This window comes from Peromyscus eremicus, unplaced genomic scaffold (assembly GCF_949786415.1).
Source record: "Peromyscus eremicus unplaced genomic scaffold, PerEre_H2_v1 PerEre#2#unplaced_449, whole genome shotgun sequence".
Classification (NCBI taxonomy): Eukaryota; Metazoa; Chordata; class Mammalia; order Rodentia; family Cricetidae; genus Peromyscus; species Peromyscus eremicus.
Window position 1 is genome coordinate 188,855 of NW_026734685.1, and position 7,343 is coordinate 196,197.

Consider the following 7,343-nt stretch of genomic DNA (forward strand, 5'->3'; position numbering starts at 1 on the left):
GATTTTGTCCCATGTAAAATGTTAGCCACTGACTGCTGTAATCTAACAGAAAATGGCCAATATCTCAATCCTCTTAGCTGACTTAACTGTGTCAACCAGGATTGAATATATCTGCATAGGAGAGTTTGCTAATTGGAAACTGAATACTTAGTAGTTCAAGCTATCCTCCATAAACTGTACACCAGCCAATAGTGTCTGACTTCATTCACATGGAAGGAATTAATACATGCAGAGAAATTACAGAGAAAGTCACTTACCACACCCCATCAGTCCTTCTTTGTATTGGAGACCCTGCAGCTTACTGCACTCAACTTCAGTCTGTGATCAAGCTGTTGTCTAGTCTAATGCCCACTCTGTGTACACAGTGTCCCATTCCCCTGTCTGCAGGCCCCACCCCTGTCTGCAGGCCAATTCCACTCTTCTTTCTCTTCTGGTCTGAAGGAAGAAGCCATTTTCCACACACATTTCCTTTCCCTGTTGTGCAATGGAAAATTCATTATGTGACTTAAACTGGTAATTTTGGAACTCAGATTGTACAGACATGTAAACCAAACATGGGGTGATGAGTCAGGAGATAATAAAGACAATGCTCTGTGGGGCTACAGACTGGGTTCAATTCCACATCAAACAATGTAGGAGACCTTGACTTAAAACTGCTTTTCAAAAAGACTGGAAATGCCTCTGTTCTAGAATTAATATACCTCCATGGCATACCAGGACTAAATGTTGGTTTTGACCCGGTAATGCTCTCTTGAGCAGCATGTTAGAGGACAATTATTTAATGGAAGGATGGGATTTTCTACCTGTTGTAAACCAGGATTGTCTCCCATGTTATGGAATGTAGCTGGTTATTCTTGGGGAACAAAATTTACATCTTATCACACTAAGGTCTAACCAGCATGGTTAGCATACTACTTATCTTTAGGGTATTTGTGATGCAGCCCTCTGTTACCTAAATTCTACTTTGTGACTTAATGTATCCTAAGAACTGTAAAGACAATGTACCATATTTCGATTACCATCAATTCTACTCTTCTATATCACAGTTTAGCATGGGAGTACAACTTTACACAGGAAATACTGTTTAGAAGCTCCTAAAATTAATTCCAGTTGGAGTATAAATCTTCATGTTAAATGTTCAAAGTGTAGAATTTCTGGAAGATAAGGGAAAAACCAGGCCTCTTTGACTTTGGAAATCTGTGTTCCGTAGAAACAATACATGTATGGTGCCAGCATTTCATATTATGTCAACAAGGACATTTCAAAGCACAGTCCTGCTCCCAATGCTCTTCACAGATGCAGCCAGCAGAGTGAGTTTATTCAGAGGCAGCCAGCGAGCCTCAAGAATTGCAAAGACTGTACAGAACCATGCAGGAAAACAAATATCTACACTGGAGTATGCAGGATGAGTGGGACCATGCTGGACAATGCATGACAAGGAAAGAATAAGCTGAACTCTACATCTGAACACTTGCTCCCACCCAGCAAGAAAAAGACCCAACACACTGACTCCCATGACTCAATGAGCACTCCTTTGAGTCCGGGCATGGAAGCCCCTCACTCACCATATTGTGGTTTTCCATCTTGGCCATGCTTTCTGCTCAGCTCCCTGCAGCAACACTTGAGCTGCACAGCAAACAAAACTAATGGAGACAGATTCTCTTCAAAGCCAATACTGAGGCTGGTAGCTGGAAGGACCCTGCAAAACTTCTGACTGGCAGGTAGCCTGGAGAGCCTAATTGTCTAGTGGGGCCTGACTGACTAGAGCATCCCCCATATGGTTACACTATGCTTAAAGAAACAGCACAAACATTCCTTATCCTGCTTTCCACCCTAGGCCCAGACCTTTTCTGAATCAGCAAAGAATTACATTTCAATAGCATTTGCCCCTGGCTCCAATAGCCAACTATGTGATCTTCCTGCTCTCCATAGGCACTTCCTCTTCATTCTCCTGGACACAATGGGGCTAGCTAGCTTGTGCAGCCCACTATACTGTATGGGTTGGAGTGATTTCCTTCCATTCATATGGAAGGACACCCAGAACATTTACAACTAAAGAGAGATTTAAGCCCACAAAAGGAGATGTTTGTTAGTTGGCTTGGGCCCAAGCAGGTCTTGAAGGCACAAGAAAGCTACATGAAGAATTTGCCCAAATGCCTCTGGTCTCTATTCCTGTTACAATGCCTTCTGCTGTCAAGCATGCACCTATAGGCTCATGGGGTATTCACTGTGATTGGGTGACAGAGGAAGAGAAGACCTGGTCAGTTGATGGTCCGGTACATTATGCAGGTACAACCCAGAAGTAGACAGTAGCCGCATTTCATCCCCATTTTTGGAAATCCTAAAAGATATTGGTGAAGGGTGTAGGGGGCCCAAAAGAGCTTGACTACACTGCTGCCACGAAAGGATTAGGGAACCAGGCAATGCTGCCATGACAGGCTTACTGGTAGACAACAACTGGATCCATAAACTGACACCATTCAAGGATCCACTCAAAGATCAGCCAGCAACTAATGGAAGATACCTGACATTCAAAACATTACTTAAGAATAGATCAGTATTGCCAGATGTCTGTGTGAGGGTGTCTGAAGCCCTAGACCTGGAGCTACTGACAGTTGTGATCTACCATGAGGGTGCTAAGAATTAAATCCAGATATTCTAGAAGAGTAGTCAGTGTTCTTTAACTACTGAGCAATCTTCCCAGCACTATCATTCAGTCCATTATAGTCAGTGTTCTTTAACTACTGAGCAATCTTCCCAGCACTATCATTCAGTCCATTAACTACAATTCTAAATGGTGGCTTTAGAACTTGAGTTTATTTTCTCTTTCCTTGGTGATTGGATCATTGATATTTGTGTTCCCCTGTTAATCATCAATTTATTTAATATTTGAATTTAATAGATTAAAGAATACTAGATTGAATAAATAGGTAGCACTCCACTAAGTAACAAGTACCTATCAACTTGATCCAAACAAATAACCTAATCTTGCCATGTATCTAAGGGCTATTATTATTTCATACATTTTTCATCAGAAATAACATCTAACCTGATGTTTCACTGTTCCCGTGTTCTTTAGCTTTATACAATATTAAAGGTATTTTCTGCAAATGTATATGACCTGGTACTGAAGTATTTGCTAAGAGTATTTCAGATGTGTGGAATATAAATTGAAAATTAGAACTTAAAAGTATAGAAATTGAATTGACTTGGAACCACATTATATTAGTCAGTGTTCTCCAGAGTAACAGAACTTATGGAATGAATCTCTCTGTCTCTCTGTCTCTCTCTCTGTATCTCTTTCTCTCTACCTGCCTATCTATCCATGTATCATTCCATCAATATCTCTGTGGGCATATATATGTATACATATATATGTACATACATGCACATGTAGTGTTGTGCCCAGATCGTGACCCCCAGAGAGACCACCAAAGACGAGCAAACCGGAATGCAAAAGCATGGTTTAATTCTGGATATCCAAAAGCAATACAAGCCTAGGCAGGGACTTCGTCCAATACATCCAACACAGTGGAAGCTGGAGGAAGCGCCCACCTATCTGCAAGCTCAGCTTTTAAAGGGAAAAGTCACAAGGTTACATTGTTTAGGGGTGCTAGTATGGGTACAATTCTGATTGGCTCGCTTCTAGGGGCTTCTAGAAATTACTTCTAAGGGAGTGGTTGCCCGCCACCATTTCTCATTGGCTGCCCTCAGGTGGGGGCATTTTTATGGTCAGTTACCCTAGAAACCAGGGAGAGGACATTCCATAGTCTGGCAGGCATTACCTCATGACTATCTTGTGACTCTGTACTTTTACACTTCCTGGTTTCTTGAATCTGAACTGACTGGTTTCAGTAACTAATGGCCTATTCCCAAAAGGAAAAATCTTAGGCCTTAATTTTTTAGGTGAAGGCATTTTGGTCTTATTTCTAAGATGGCTCATTTTGGTCTCACAGTAGATATTCATATGGAGATTAATTGGAATGCCTTACAAGCTACAGCTCAAAAATTGCAAGTTATGAATGGAAAGTTGGTAAATCTAGTAGCTGTTCAATCGCATGAGTCTAGGTATCTCAGTATTTTTTTTTTGCTAGACTCCTAAGGAAGTAGTCTTCAATGCCAGTTAAAGAATGGATGTGCTGTCAAAGTGAGGTAAAACAGGCAAAGAATTAATACATATCTTTCCTTTTTTTTGTCTGTCCAGCAGAAGGTGTGATCCAGATTAAAGATGTGTCTTCCAGCCTCAAATTCTGGACTAAAGGTGTGTGTCATCTAGCCTCCGGATCTGGGTCAAACACACTGTTGTCTTCTTGCCTCAAGGTCCAGATCACAATTGTGCCCTGTATTTCTGAATCATAGTTCATTGCAAATATATTCAATTGAGTTGACAACCAAGAATAGTTATCACATTCCACAACTTATCAACTTGACACAATCTTATCTCCTTATGTCATGATTAGTTTCCAAATGAAAAACAGTAACCAAGTCATAATTATGCCTAAATATAACACAACTATCCCACATAAAATCAGAAATGCATTACATATTTAGCATAGTAGCAATGATCCTTGTGGACAACTCTCTAGTATCTCAAACTTACATCTGATAACTGTGAAGGCAATACAGACTCCATCTTAGGAAAAGGCCACCACCTAAGACTTCCTGCTGTTCTCAATTCCAGGAAGGATCTCAGGAATGTACCATAACAATTTGAGCAGATACAGGGCAATTTGCTTCTGTAGACATTCTGTCTGTGATTTATGGCCCTTGAAGCTATCTAGAAAATCCTACTAAGTAGCTCAAATAATCCTTCTCAGCTAGTTGTGGTTCCCCACCAAAAAGTCCAACCCAATGGTTTCAAATGTGTTTTCATGGTCAAAATCTAGACCAATAGTTTCAAAAAATCACCTTTCCCCCATCCCTTCTACCCAACCCCAAGTTGCCAAAGCATGTAATTCCAAGATTTTTGTTTTCCCCGAGGAAACCTCTCTAACTCTGGGCTCGCTGCTGCTGCCACATTTCCCTTCAGCAGGAGTGTGAAAGCACCAGATTCAATCCTAATAATACAAGGACCCTTATGTGTTTGTATCAGAAACTGGCTCCTTCCTGGTCTCTGTTTGTTTGTTTGTTTGGTTGGTTGGTTGGTTGGTTGGTTGGTTGGTTGGTTTGCTCTCTTGTGGTTTTTTGAGACAGGGTTTCTCTCTGTATAGTTTTTGTGCCTGTCCTGGATTTCACTCTGTAGAGCCTCAAACTCACTGAGATTCACTTGTCTCTGCTTCCCAAGTACTGGGATCAAAGGCATGCACCATCATAGCCTGGCCATGATATTCTTTTAATTGATGTTGCACCATATTATAAGTATACTAAAGGAACATACAATTTTCTGTACAAAGGCATTATTAACAAAATACAACACAAAAACTCATTTAGTTATAATCCTTATTTCTGCAACTGGTCACATGACCTTAGATGGTATTTAGAACTATCTTCCTCTAGCACCCATTCTGTATTTCTTCCACCTTCTGCAAGCACTTCAGCACATCTGGTTCTTTTCCTGGAAGAGTGACCCATATCTTCATTCCTGATGCATCTGTGCCCTTTGTCATCCTTCCTGGATTAGATTGTTGTAGTTTCCCAATGCCTTTAATCACAGGGCACAGTAGCACCAAAAGATGCCTCAAAGGATCTCTTGCACTACAGACATAATCCTTCTTTTCTTCATTGTAGAGAGACAGTCCAATTTCTCTATGGTAATCTAGATATATTGCCCATCCTGATGATGTTATTCCTTTCTCAGTCTGTTGTTTTAAGGGCATTTGAATCTCAAAATAATCAGGGGTCAGTCTGAGTTCAGCTCAACAGAAAGTTTGTTGGACCTCCTGGCAGGAGCACAATGGCCTCTGAACAAAAACTTTTAGGGCAGCAAAATTTGGTGTTACAGAAACAGGCAGCAAAACTGTTCTAGTCAGTCACTAGGGACAATAGTGAGTGGAACTATCCCCTTTACCAACCCTTGATTACTGGACACATGGATACTGGCTATAGGAGAAAATGTACCATATATTGGATGCTGATTCAGAGCATACACTGCCTCCTGGAGAACCTTGCCCCAGCCCTCAAGATGCTGCCACCTAATTGGTGCTGTAACAGTATCTTCAACAAACCAAAGTCCACTCCATCTTTCTCTCTGGCCAGCTTCTTCAGGATGCTGGGGAATAAGGTAAAAACAGTGGATTCCATGAGTATGGGCCCACTGTAGTGCTTCTCTGGGAGTGTAGTGAGTTCCTTGGTCTGAAACAGGACTTGGGAATAACATATCGGTGGGTAAGACATTCTGTAAATCCATTGATGGTATTTTGTGAAGCATTACATGTAGGAAAGGCAAATCCATAATCAGAATAAGTTTCTACTTCAGTAAGGACAAAGATTTGTCCTTTCTACAGGAGAAGTGGTTCAATGTACTCAACCTGCCACAAGGTTGCTGACTGGTCACGCCAGGGAATGGTGCCATACCGGGGGCTCAATGTTAATCTTTGATGTACTGTTGTTGGATGATCTGGCACTCATCAGAAGGTGTACCCAGGACACCCTTGGTGAGTGGAAGACCATGTTGTTGAGCCCAGGCATAGTTCCCATTTGTGCCATCATGGTCACTTTGGTCATGGGCCCATTTGGCATTGACAGGAAAGGCTGAGGAGAGAGACTGACTGTCCACAGAAAGTCATCCAATTTATTTGATTATTAAACTCATTCTCAGCTGAAGTCACCTTTTGGTGAACATTTACATGGGACGCAAGTATCTTCACATCCTTTGCCATTTTTAGAGATCTATGCACATACTTCTTCCTCACATTTCTTTCTCTTTTCAACCTTGCTCTTTCCAAGTCCCCGACCACTCAGCCAGTCCATTGGCTATAGCCCATCAGTCAATAAATAGTTGTACATTAGGCCATGGTTCCTTCCAAACAAACTGTATAACCCTGTGTACTGCCTGAAATTCTGCCTACAGTAAAGATTTCCCCATCACCAGTATCTTCATGCTTGTCCCAGAATGGAGTTGAAATGCTACAGTTGTCCACTTCTGGGTGGTGCCAGCATGATGTACAGAACCATCAGTAAACCAAGCCCTAGTCTTCTCTTCCTCAGTCAACCAATCGCAGGAAACACACCCCATGAGGCTGGAAGTGCATGCTTGGGAGCAGAAGGCATTGCAACCAAAAGCATTTGGGCTGCATGTCTTTTTATGACTAGATGGGTGCAATAACACCCAGGTCATGAAGGGCAGTTCAGGTTTCATGGTAAGATGGTGGCCTACTATGAAATAGTCACTTTTTCCCATTTGG